Genomic DNA, 13,857 nt, shown 5'->3' on the forward strand with positions numbered 1-13,857 from the left:
ACCTGACAAACTGTACCGTTAGTGTAGCCAGAGGCATAACTAGAAACCACAGGGCCCAGGTGCAAGAATCTAAGATTACCAATGGGTAAAACAGAAACACTAACCCCTGTAGTCAGAGACACTAGTGAGACATCATGGCACACTCACATGATATCAGTGCAGGCAGTAGCAGGTCAATGTTTTTTATTGAAAAAAAAAAGAAAAAACATTTTTTTTAAGCTGGCCCCCACCCTCAGGGGCCCAGTCGCACTTGCGACCTCTGCACCCCCTGTAGTTTCGCCCCTGAGTGTAGCCTTCTCTGGGGCCTCCTCTGCCCCGTCATCACTTTCTGTTGGGGTACCACAAGGCCTTCTCTTCTCAATCTACATGTCATCATTAGGTTCCCTAATAAAGTCCCTAATTAAGTCCCACGGGTTCCAATATCATCTGTATGCCTAAAAATGAAAAAAGGAGAAGAGCGCAACGATTCAAATGTAAAGTAAAAATCTTTAATGCAAATTCACACGCAAAATAGAGCAACTCACAAGATATAAGAATAAAAACAGCACATCACAGGAGGTAATCAGAAAGTCAGCAGGTAAAAGCTTGGTTCCCGATCTGTAATTATAGTCACCAACTACATGCTTGGCTCCCGGTTTGAAGTTGTCCGAAAGTTCCGTGTATAAACAGATGGAATTCCGCTTAGATATCCTTTGAATTTTCAGCGGACTTACCTTGTCACTAACTCGGTGGAGTCTTTCACACTGTGGATATCTAAGCGAAATTCCATCTGTTTATACACAGAATAGTACTACTTAACACAACCTTACCATGGGTCCCAGACCGCATGTCTTACTGTTATATTTTGTCAGGGTAATCAGGCAGGCCATATAGACCTCCCCCGATAGGGGGAGTAAAAGGGATTATAGTGCTCAGAATAGTACTACTTAACACAACCTTACCATGGGTCCCAGACCGCATGTCTTATTGTTATATTTTGTCAGGGTAATCAGGCAGGCCATATAGACCACTCCCGATAGGGGGAGTAAAAGGGATTAAAGTGCTAAGAATAGTACTACTTAACACAACCTTACCATGGGTCCCAGACCGCATGTCTTATTGTTATACTTTGTCAGGGTAATCAGGCAGGCCATATAGACCTCCACCGATAGGGGGAGTAAAAGGGATTAAAGTGCTAAGAATAGTACTACTTAACACAACCTTACCATGGGTCCCAGTCCGCATGTCTTATTGTTATACTTTGTCAGGGTAATCAGGCAGGCCATATATAGACCTCCCCCGATAGGGGGAGTTACAGGGATTAAAGTGATAAGAATAGTACTACTTAACACAACCTTACCATGGCTCCCAGACCGCATGTCTTGTTGTTAAATTTTGTCAGGGTAATCATGCAGGCCATATAGACCTCCCCCGATAGGGGGAGTAACAGGGATTAAAGTGCCAAGAATAGTACTACTTAACACAACCTAGTTACCATGGGTCCCAGACCTCATGTCTTGATGTTATATTTTGTCAGGGTAATCAGGCAGGCCATATAGACCTCCCCCAATAGGGGGAGTAAAAGGGATTAAAGTGCTAAGAATAGTACTACTTAACACAACCTAGTTACCATGGGTCCCAGCCGCATGTCTTGTTGTTATACTTTGTCAGGGTAATCCTGCAGGCCATATAGACCTCCCCCGATATGGGGAGTAACAGGTATTAAACTGCTAAGAACAGTACTACTTAACACAACCTAGTTACCATGGGTCCCAGACCGCATGTCTTGTTGTTATACTTTGTCAGGGTAATCATGCAGGCCATATAGACCTCCCCAGATAGGGGGAGTAACAGGTATTACAGTGCTAAGAATAGTACTACTTAACACAACCTAGTTACCATGGATCCCAGACCACATGTTTTGTTGTTATACTTTGTCAGGGTAATCATGCAGGCCATATAGACCTCCTCCGATAGGAAGAGTTACAGGGATTAAAGTGCTAAGAACAGTAATACTTAATACAACCAAGTTACCATGGGTCCCAGACCGCATGTCTTATTGTTATACTTTGTCAGGGTAATCATGCAGGCCATATAGACCTCCCCCGATAGGGGGAGTAACAGGTATTAAACTGCTAAGAACAGTACTATTTAACACAACCTAGTTACCATGGGTCCCAGACCGCATGTCTTGTTGTTATACTGTGTCAGGGTAATCATGCAGGCCATATAGACCTCCCCCGATAGGGGGAGTAACAGTTATTAAACTGCTAAGAACAGTAATACTTAACACAACCTAGTTACCATGGGTCCCAGACCGCATGTCTTGTTGTTATACTTTGTCAGGGTAATCAGGCAGGCCATACAGACCTCCCCTGATAGGGGGAGTTACAGGGATTAAAGTGCTAAGAATAGTACTACTTAACACAACCTAGTTACCATGGGTCCCAGACCGCATGTTTTATTATTATACTTTGTCAGGGTAATTATATATATATCAAATCGATCTATTTATCTTCTATCGATTCTATCTAACTATCAATCTATATATATCTATCTATCAAATCTATCTATCTCGTGGCCGGACTGATTTGAGACAGCCACTTGTGTTTAGGCCAAATTTGAAGTAGGAGGACAGACCAATCATCTTCTTCCATCTCCCTGTCCCAAAAATGCAGGCCATATAGACGTCTCCCGATAGGGGGAGGAACAGGTAGTAAACTGCTAAGAATAGTACTACTTAACACACCACGGGTCCCAGACCGCATGTCTTATTGTTATACTCTGTCAGGGAAATTATATATCTATCAAATCTGTCTATTTATCTATCGAATCTATGTAACTATCAATCGTATCTATCAAATATAAATTGCATCTATTGATCTATGTAATTCGTATCTATCAAATGTATATTGCATCTTTTGATCTATGTAATTCGTATCTATCAAATGTATATTGCATCGATTGATCTATGTAATTCGTATCTATCAAATGTATATTGCATCTATTGATCTATGTAATTTGTATCTATCATATGTATATTGCATCTATTGATCTATGTATCTATCTATCAAATCTATCTATCTCGTGGTTGTGCAAATGGACTGTTTGCAGTTGTTTGCGGTGCGTTACACAGGGAGTTTGGTCTGTCACTGTGAAGCGGGCGTAACCCTTACACTAACTGATTGATACAACATCATACCTGATGTTTTAAAGCACGTTATTCAAAAAAAATTTAGGAACGTTAGGTGATTAATGCCTTTTATGGGTTAAAACCAGACTCTGCATCAACTATGTAATTTTCTGTGGAAGTTTTGCCATGGATCCCCCTCTGGCATGCCACAGTCCAGGTGTTAGTCCCCTTGAAACAACTTTTCCATCACTATTGTGGCCATAAAGAGTCCTTGTGGGTTTTAAAGTTCGCCTGCCTATTGAAGTCAATAGCAGTTTGCGCGGTTCACCGGTTCGCGAACAGTAGCAGAAGTTCGAGTCCGCCGTTCGCGAACCGAAATTTTAAGGTTTGCGACATCACTAACAGGTACCAGGATCCGAGAAGAGTGAGGGGACTTAGTAGTGGCCACGCTTAGAGGTACTCCACTTTTATCCTCTAAACATTGGCTTTTCCTGGCAGTATATCACATTTCTTGAGTTGCTGTGAATAGAAACACAGTCTCAATCTCATTCTTCTCTGTCTTTCAGATTCAGAGGGCTTAAGGGAAGAGAGCTCCATGGGTTGCTCTTCTGAGGTAACATGAGGTGCTGAAGGGGTAGAGGATAGTCTAGAGACTGGACAAGTAGGGAAGGATTCTGCGTGTTCTCTCTCTCTCAGCTTGTCTCTCTTGAAAGTGAGAATCCAGACTGATACAAAGTGCTATGAATTAATCCAAGGAAGATGGAACAGCTTGTCCTTGATACGCTCATGCAGGCCTCTCCTGAAGGCCGCTTTGAGAGCACTGCAGTCCCAACTGGTCTCATGTGCCAAGGTGCGTAACTCAATGGAGTATTGTGCCACAGATCTATTGCTCTGGCGGAGATCCAAGAGAGAATACTCTGTAGCAGAAATGCAGCCGGAGGTGCCAAATACAGAAGATAATGCAGAAATGAAGGCATCAGCATTGTCCAGGAGTCGAGCGCTCTGTTGCACAAGAGGAGAGACCCAGGCTAGGGCCTTGTCTTTCAATAAAGTAATGATAAAAGTGACCTTTGATTGATGAGACTGGAAGGTGTGAGGATTATTGGGGAAGTGTAGCCTGCACTTTTTGAGAAAACCCCTACAGTCGGTAGTACCATCATACTTGTCAGGCAACGGTATGCGGGGCATACTTCCAGAAACAGGGGGGGGAGTTGCAGCAAATAGCAGCAGGGGCCAGCTGTGTAACAACAGGAGTAGTGTTTTTCTCTGCAACCAGTGAGGAGAGCATAGTAGTTATAGCCTCAAGTTTAGAATCACATTCTGCAAGTGTATGGCGTGGGTTCCCAGGGTCTGTCCCTGAAGTGAGACTGCTCTTACTACCTCATTTGGGTCCATGGCCCAAGTATAATGTAATGCGCATGGGATATTTCCCTATCAGACCAAGCTTGGCCAGTAGTCTTCTTATCCCGGCGTCAAGTGGAAGGATAAGGAAATATCCCAGAACAAAGTGAGTTTAAGAAATGAGGTAAGCAGTACTCACGGTAGACAGGGTAGTCCTTCATGGTAATAAGATTAAGGCAGAGAATGGTCAGAGACAGGCAGAGTTCGGCAACAGAAAGGCAATCCAGCAGAATAGCAGTTTAGGGGTAAACCAATAGAATGGTCAGAAACAGGCAGAGGTCAGCAACAAAAGGTATTCCAGCAGTTTAGCAGTTCAGGGGTAAACCAATAGAATGGTCAGACAGGCAGAATTCAGTAATGATAAGGCAATCCAGCAATTCAAGGGTTAAACAGGCAGAGTGGTCAGACAGGCAGAGTTCAGCAATGATAAGGCAATCCAGCAATTCAAGGGTTAAACAGGCAGAGTAGTCAGACAGGCAGAGTTCAGCAACGATAAGGCAATCCAGAAATTCAAGGGTTAAACAGGCAGAGTTCAGCAATGATAAGGCAATCCAGCATTTCAAGGGTTAAACAGGCAGATTAGTCAGACAGGCAGAGTTCAGCAATATTAAGGCAATTCAGCAATTCAAGAATACAGCACGTAGGAGCACACACAGTAACACCTATACTTGGGCAATGAATGCAGGAAACAGAGGTACTTACATAGGGGTGGATTCACGCCAGGGAGGGCACCCAGCTGCAATCAGGACCGGCATCAGAGTAACTTGATGTGCAGCAATGACTTCATCGCCGTTCGCCAGAAGCAATTGCCGCATCCAAGGCAACGGCCATGACAACAGAGGGAAGCGGCGTTCCAAACCGGAGCGGAGTGACATTCACTGGCTTCCTCTTGCCTCCAGGATTAAACACAAAATTCTCACCCCGACATACAAAGCCCTCAACTGCACTACTCCCCCTAGATCTCAGACCTTGTCTCCAGATACTCTCCCTCCCGTCCTCTTCGCTCTGTTCATGACCTCCTACTCTCCTCCTCTCTTGTTACCTCATCACACTCCAGTTTACAGGACTTTTCCAGACTGGCTCCCATCTTGTGGAACACTCTGCCTCGCTCCACAAGACTCTCCCCTAGTTTTGAAAGCTTCAAGCGCTCCCTAAAGACTCTACTGTTCATGGATGCATACAACCTACGCTTACCTTTCTTTATACCAGTTCCTCTCCTCCATTGATATCCCCTGAACCCCCTTAGCATGTAAGCCTAAGGGTCCATGCTGTTTGTAGATCACCTTCTTTGGAGCTGACTACAAAGTGTGACTCTTGGCAGGGCCCTCTACCCATCTGATCCCTATAAATGTTTCCTTGCATACCGCCTATGTTTATAGCGCTGTGGAATCTGTTGGCACTTTACAAATAACCGATAATAATAATAATATACAAGTACATGTGCATTTGTTGATAGTGTCTCAAACAAATGCCGAATATGGCCTACAGTAGCAGAATTGTGCTCTTTTGGTGCTGGATTTCTTCTTGTGAAAGACATAAAGATCTGGATTTGCACATATCTTTGTGTGTTACACTTTCTCACAAATAAATCCTGCTCTGAAAAGAACCGAATGCTGCTACCTGCAGCCATATTTGGCCTTTGTTTGAGAAACTAATCATTTAATTCACGTCTATTATATATGCATTATCACTATGGCGATTCCTTTCAACTGGCAAGACTATACCAAGGTGCAATAAAACGTTTTGACCTCCAGATGTCTCTAGTCTACAAACCCTGTTATAAGCTGGGACATTTTTAATTATTTGTCACACCTGATTTCTGTTTACAACTTACTACATTACTATTTATATGTATCACCTCTTCGGTCCAAACTCATTTGAGCTCAGACAGTAAGGTGAACGCTTCAGAAGGTCCCCAGCCTGGGGAGGGAACTTTGAGAAGAGGTCAGTAACCTAACGTATAAATTAGCTACTTTGAGAGTGGAAAATTCATTCCCATAGCCTTAGTAATTTCCTTTAGCTTTCCATTATTTATCCATTATATTTAATAATGTATGTACTATATACACACTACACAATGGGTTATTCTGCATTTCTAATTGATTAGTTATATGGTGCATTTTTAAAAAATAATCTATTAATGGCCTAGATATATCAAACTGTTGGTTTAATAGTGAGTAGGTATTGTGCAGATATACTGAAAAGCCAGCTAGTAAAGGTGGTGGAACCTAATACAGATATTAAATTCCAATTTTAATATAAATCCTAACAATAATGAGAATGTATGAGATTTTGCAACATAATGTGTGGGTTTTCCAAATTCTGAAAATGTACCATTTTTAATAGTGTTTTCCACATTACACAGTTTCTTACAAGATAATAATGAATGAAAATAAAGAAATATGTAAATACTATAAATGATATAGGGTAGATACTGCTCTGTATAAATAGAAATCTAATATTAAGATCCTTGCAAGATTGGGAAACAACAAGAGAATCGTATTGATTGTTCATAGAGGCATGGTAAACCCCTAAGTATGAAAGTCACATGAGTGGTAAATAAGTTAATTAGGACGATGTCATAAGCAGTCGGCTCAGGTAATCAGAACACAGGGACAGCGTGAACAGTCCAGACCTAAAGACTTACTCAAGGTTTTTTTTTGGGCCTCTATCATTTGGGAGCTGTCCAGCAGGGACCAGTGCTGAAGTTAGGTAAGTTATTTTATTAGACAAAAATGGATGGGATAGAATGGTTCTAATACCTCTAAGTATGTCCCTAAAACCTACTTCCCCATGAAATTCACTTCCTTAACTCTTTCAATGTGGTTACCAATACTAATTCTAAAAAATATACTAAAATGTTCTCTATTTCATAGATAAACAATGTTGTGTATTGCAGTTCAGACAAACTACAAAAAGTTTGCTTCCCTCAAGAAAATAAAAGACTACTAAACATTTTATTTGTCAAAGAGTATCTTTGCACAAAGGCTGTTTGACTTGTGGAGAATAAGATTATTTTCTAATGTAATTAGAAAAAAAGAGAGAGTATCAAGTCATACAAGGACTTATATGAACAGCCTAACAAATATATTTTTAAAGACATTAGATAAATAATACAGATAGATAGGGATAAAGAGATGGATCAGTAATTCTTAACAAGGTTGTTGGGTGCTCGCGGGGGAAGGTGTTACACACGCAATCCTTTGAGCATAAGCTCTGCTAATCATAAAGGGGTTTAAACAAGCTCTGGTAATCTTAAAAGGTTTTAGTAATAAACACTGTATACTTTACTGTTCACAGTAATTTCATTCTTGTATCCTTGAATTACATTAATGCATTCATCATCATATTAGTTAAATATACATATAGACAGATAGATATATAGACACAGATAGATAGATACAGATAGATAGATACACACATAGACATATACACACATATATACATAGATAGATAGATATACACATAGATGCATGCATAGATACATAGATAGATACACACATAGATACATATAGATACACATATAGATACATAGTTAGATACACACATAGCACATAGATAGATACGCACATAGATAGATGCACACATAGATAGATAGTTACATACATAGATAGATAGATACACACATAGATACACACATAGATAGATAGATACACACATAGATACATAGATAGATAGATAGATAGATACACACATAGATAGATACACACATAGATAGATAGTTACATACATAGATAGATAGATACACACATAGATAGATAGTTACATACATAGATAGATAGATAGATAGATAGATACACACATAGATAGATAGTTACATACATAGATAGATAGATACACACATAGATAGATATTTACATACATAGATAGATACATACATACATAGATAGATAGATAGATAGATACACACATAGATAGATAGATAGACACATAGATAGATACACACATAGATAGATACACACATAGATAGATAGATAGATACACACATAGATCGATAGATACACACATAGATGCATATAGATACATAGATAGATACACACATAGATACATATAGATACATAGATAGAAACACACATAGATACATAGATACATATAGATACATAGATAGATACACACATAGATACATATAGATACATACACACATACACACATATATAGATACATACACACCTAGATAGATACGCACATAGATAGATACACACATAGATAGATACACACATAGATACACACATAGATAGATAGATACACACATAGATAGATACACACATAGCACATAGATAGATACTCACATAGATAGATAGTTACACACATAGATAGATAGATAGATAGATAGATAGATACACACATAGATAGATAGATAGACACATAGATAGTTACACACATAGATATATAGATACACACATAGATAGATAGATAGATACACACATAGATAGATACACAGATAGATAGATAGATAGATAGATACACACATAGATAGATACACACATAGATAGATACACATATAGATACATATAGATACATAGATAGATACACACATAGATACATATAGATACATAGATACACACATAGATACATATAGATACATACATAGATACACACATAGATACATATAGATACATAGATAGATACACACATAGATAGATACACACATACATAGATAGATAGATAGATAGATAGATACACACATAGATAGATACACACATAGATAGATACACATATAGATACATATAGATACATAGATAGATACACACATAGATACATATAGATACATAGATACACACATAGATACATATAGATACATAGATAGATACACACATAGATACATATAGATACATAGATAGATACACACATAGATAGATACACACATACATAGATAGATAGATAGATAGATAGATACACACATAGATAGATACACACATAGATAGATACACATATAGATACATATAGATACATAGATAGATACACACATAGATACATATAGATACATAGATACACACATAGATACATATAGATACATAGATAGATACACACATAGATACATATAGATACATAGATACATACACACATACACACATATATAGATACATACACACCTAGATAGATATGCACATAGATAGATACACACATTAGATAGATAGTTACACACATAGATAGATAGATAGATAGATAGATAGTGACACACATATATAGATAGATAGATACACACATAGCACATAGATAGATATGCACATAGATAGATACACACATTAGATAGATAGTTACACACATAGATAGATAGATAGATAGATAGATAGATAGATAGATAGATAGATAGATAGTGACACACATAGATAGATAGATAGATAGAAAGATAGATAGATACACACATAGATAGATAGATACACACATAGATAGATACGCACATAGATAGATACACATATAGATACATATAGATACATAGATAGATACACACATAGATACATATAGATACATAGATACACACATAGATACATATAGATACATAGATAGATACACACATAGATACATATAGATACATAGATAGATACACACATAGATACATATAGATACATACACACATACATACATACATATATAGATACATACACACCTAGATAGATACGCACATAGATAGATACACACATAGCACATAGATAGATATGCACATAGATAGATACACACATTAGATAGATAGTTACACACATAGATAGATAGATAGATAGATAGATAGATAGATAGATAGATAGATAGTGACACACATAGATAGATAGATAGATAGATAGATACACACATAGATATCGAGTGTGTCAATACTTTTTTAATAGTGACTAAGGTTTTCCAAAAGCAAAGAAAGTTAGGAAACACTAGGACAAATAAATAGATATGCAGGGGAGTTAGCTGACTGACAAACAGATGGATAATAAGGAAAACACAGATATCTGTAACAAAATCTTTTTATCAGACCGTGTCAGGGATACATGAATACGATGTTTGAGAAAAGGCAATAATGATGCATTTCGGTTTAATGTTACAATTCTTTGGTAAAGCTCTTTTTGCATTCCTTTCTCGTGCCTACTAAACAGCACGCCTTCTCTGCAGGGGTTAAACACGCTGTAAGGTCATTTGTTTAAAAACAAAAGGGAAATAAAAAAGTAAATTTAAAGAGTTTTAGATCAAATCTCTCACATATTATATTACTTCCATGGTTTATTTCAGCTCAGTGATTTCCATTTTTTATCTTTGACACATTAAAAAATCAGACACAAAAGGAAAATATAAGTGACAAGTGTGGGTTTAAATCATAAAGACGTATGTCACTAAAAGGCTTTTAAGATTAACAGTTTAATTCAAGGACAAGGAAATATTATCAACTTCAGAGAAAAAAATCAATATCAGTAGACAGTATGTCCAAATGCCGTGCTAAATACTGGCCCTCCTATTGCTTAATAGCCCAATATCTATAGCGTCTGGGATACCCAAGAAAATGTGAGCCAAGCTTTGTGTGCCAAGCTAATACTTCTTCATATGTTATTGCTCAATGTTATTTCATTCTTAGAAGGTTAAAGGGGCAGACTAGTCAAAAATAAAAGTTTAATGATTCAGATAGAGCATTTCATTTTTAACAACTTTCCAATTTACTTTTATTATCAAATTTGCTTTGTTCTCTTGGTATTCTCTGTTGAAAGCTAAAACCTAGGTAGGCTCATATGCTAATTTCTAAGCCCTTGAAGTCTACCTCTTATTTGAATCCATTTGACAGTTTTTCACAGCTAGAGGGCATTAGTTTATGTGTGCCATATAGATAACATTGTGCTCACACCCATGGAGTAACATGCATTTTCACAGATTTTCACAGCTAGACAATGCTAGTTTGTGGCTGCCATTTAGATACCATTGTGCTCACTCCCATGGAGTTATTTATGAGTCAGCACTGATTGGCTAAAATGCCAGTCTGTCAAAAGAACTGCAAAAGGGGGCAGTCTGCAGAGGCTTAGATACAAGGTAATCACAGAGGTAAAAAGTGTATTAATATAACTGAGATAAGGAGCAGTCTGCAGAGGCTTAGATACAGGGTAATCACAGAGGTAAAAAGTGTATTAATATAACAGTGTTGGTTATGCAAAACTGGGAAATGGGTAATAAAGGGATTATCTATCTTTATAAACAAAACAGTAAGCAAATTATAAAATGCTACTAACGCATCAAATATATACTGCAAATTATATATATACATATATAAACAAACTTCTAATAAACAACAGCCCAGCTAGATTTAAAGGACCATTATACGAATGAGAGCATGTCATTTTTTTGTAACTATCTACCGTGGAAATCTATCGGCTATATTTAGAGTTCTGCGGCCAAAGGGGTGCGTTAGCTACACGTGCTTTTTTCCCCCCGCACCTTTTAAATACCGCTGGTATTTAGAGTTCACAGATAGCTACAATATAATTATAATTTATATTGTAGCTATATTAGGGTTTATTTTACAAGTAAGTATTTAGATTTAAATAGGAATAATTTATTTAATAAGAGTTAATTTATTTCGTTAGATAAAAATTATATTTAACTTAGGGGGGGTGTTAGGGTTAGGGTTAGAATTAGCTTTAGGGGTTAGCGGCTCCGGTTGGCAGATTAGGGGTTAATACTTGAAGTTAGGTGTCGGCGATGTTAGGGAGAGCAGATTAGGGGTTAATACTATTTATTATAGGGTTATTGAGGCACGAGTGAGGCGGATTAGGGGTTAATACATTTATTATAGTAGCGGTGAGCTCCGGTTGGCAGATTAGGGGTTAATTATTGTAGGTAGGTGGAGGCGACGTTGGGGGTGGCATATTAGGGGTTAATAAATATAATATAGGGGTCGGCGGTGTTAGGGGCAGCAGATTAGGGGTACATAGGTATAACGTAGGTGGCCGCGGTGTACGGAGCGGCAGATTAGGGGTTAATAATAATATGCAGGTGTCAGCGATAGCGGGGGCGGCAGATTAGGGGTTAATAAATATAATATAGGTGTCGGCGGTGTTAGGGGAAGCAGATTAGGGGTACTTAGGGATAACGTAGCTGGCGGCGGTGTACGGAGCGGCAGATTAGGGGTTAAAAAATGTTAATAGAGTGGCGGCGATGTGGGGGGACCTCGGTTTAGGGGTACATAGGTAGTTTATGGGTGTTAGTGTACTTTAGAGCACAGTAGTTTAGAGGTTTATAAACCGGCGTTAGCCCAGAAAGCTCTTAACTACTGACTTTTTTCTGCGGCTGGAGTTTTGTCGTTCAGCCACGACTCTAAATACCGGCGTTAGAAAGATCCCATTGAAAAAATAGGCTACGCAATTGGTGTAGGGGGATCTGCGGTATGGAAAAGTCGCGGCTGCAAAGTGAGCGTTAGACCCTTTCCTGACTGACTCTAAATACCAGCGGGTGGTAAAAACCAGCGTTAGGAGCCTCTAACGCTGATTTTAACGGCTACCGCCCAACTCTAAATCTGGGCCTATGTGTTTAACCCACACAAATACTGTCCCCAAGCACAAACTGCTCAGCAGAGCTAGTTGCACAGCAGGGTTGTGGGACTAATGCAGCAATTTGAGTGTTACTTTACATATGTGTTTAATTCCTTTGTGGGAGGTTAAACACAGATTTGCAGGGTCAATAGTGATAAAATGACATGCTCTCAATAATGGTCCTTTAAGCCTTTGTTTTGCAGAAGTGCCAGTATCTGTACAACTTTATGTATTATTGTATCTGTGCTTCCTACATCATTGCTTCATTCTCTTGGTATTCTTTTCTGAAGAATAGCAACGCACATGGATGAGCCAATAACATGATGCATATATGTGCAGCCACCAATCAGCAGCTCCCAAGCCTACCTAGGCATGCTTTTCAACAATGGACACCAAGAGAACAAAACAAATTAGATAATAGAAGTAAATTGGAAAGTTGTTTAAAATTGCATATTTTATCTGAATCATGAAAGAAAACATTTGGGTTTCATGCTTCTTTAATAAAACATGCCTGAAAAATGCACTGACTCTCTAGGTTGGTGAGTGCACGTGCGGGTTCTAGAATGGAAGAAAAAACAAAATAAAACAGAAGTTGCATATTTCTAGGAATAGACTGTAGCAGGTATCATTTAGCCATAGTGGTGCGTTCTACTGAATCTAGTCCCTCTTGGTCTTAGGTCTAAAGGATTTACCAAGGCAATGTCACGTTGCACAACAGAAAACAAAATATAATAAAAAAAATACCAGCCTAGCATAATCATCTAAGTGTTCATTATCCCTATCTCCTTCACCATTCGCACCTAGCAATCATACTAATGAGAGCGTTTCAAAGCTGACGTAGGGTCTTTT

The sequence above is a fragment of the Bombina bombina genome, chromosome 1, assembly GCF_027579735.1.
Source record: "Bombina bombina isolate aBomBom1 chromosome 1, aBomBom1.pri, whole genome shotgun sequence".
Lineage (NCBI taxonomy): Eukaryota > Metazoa > Chordata > Amphibia > Anura > Bombinatoridae > Bombina > Bombina bombina.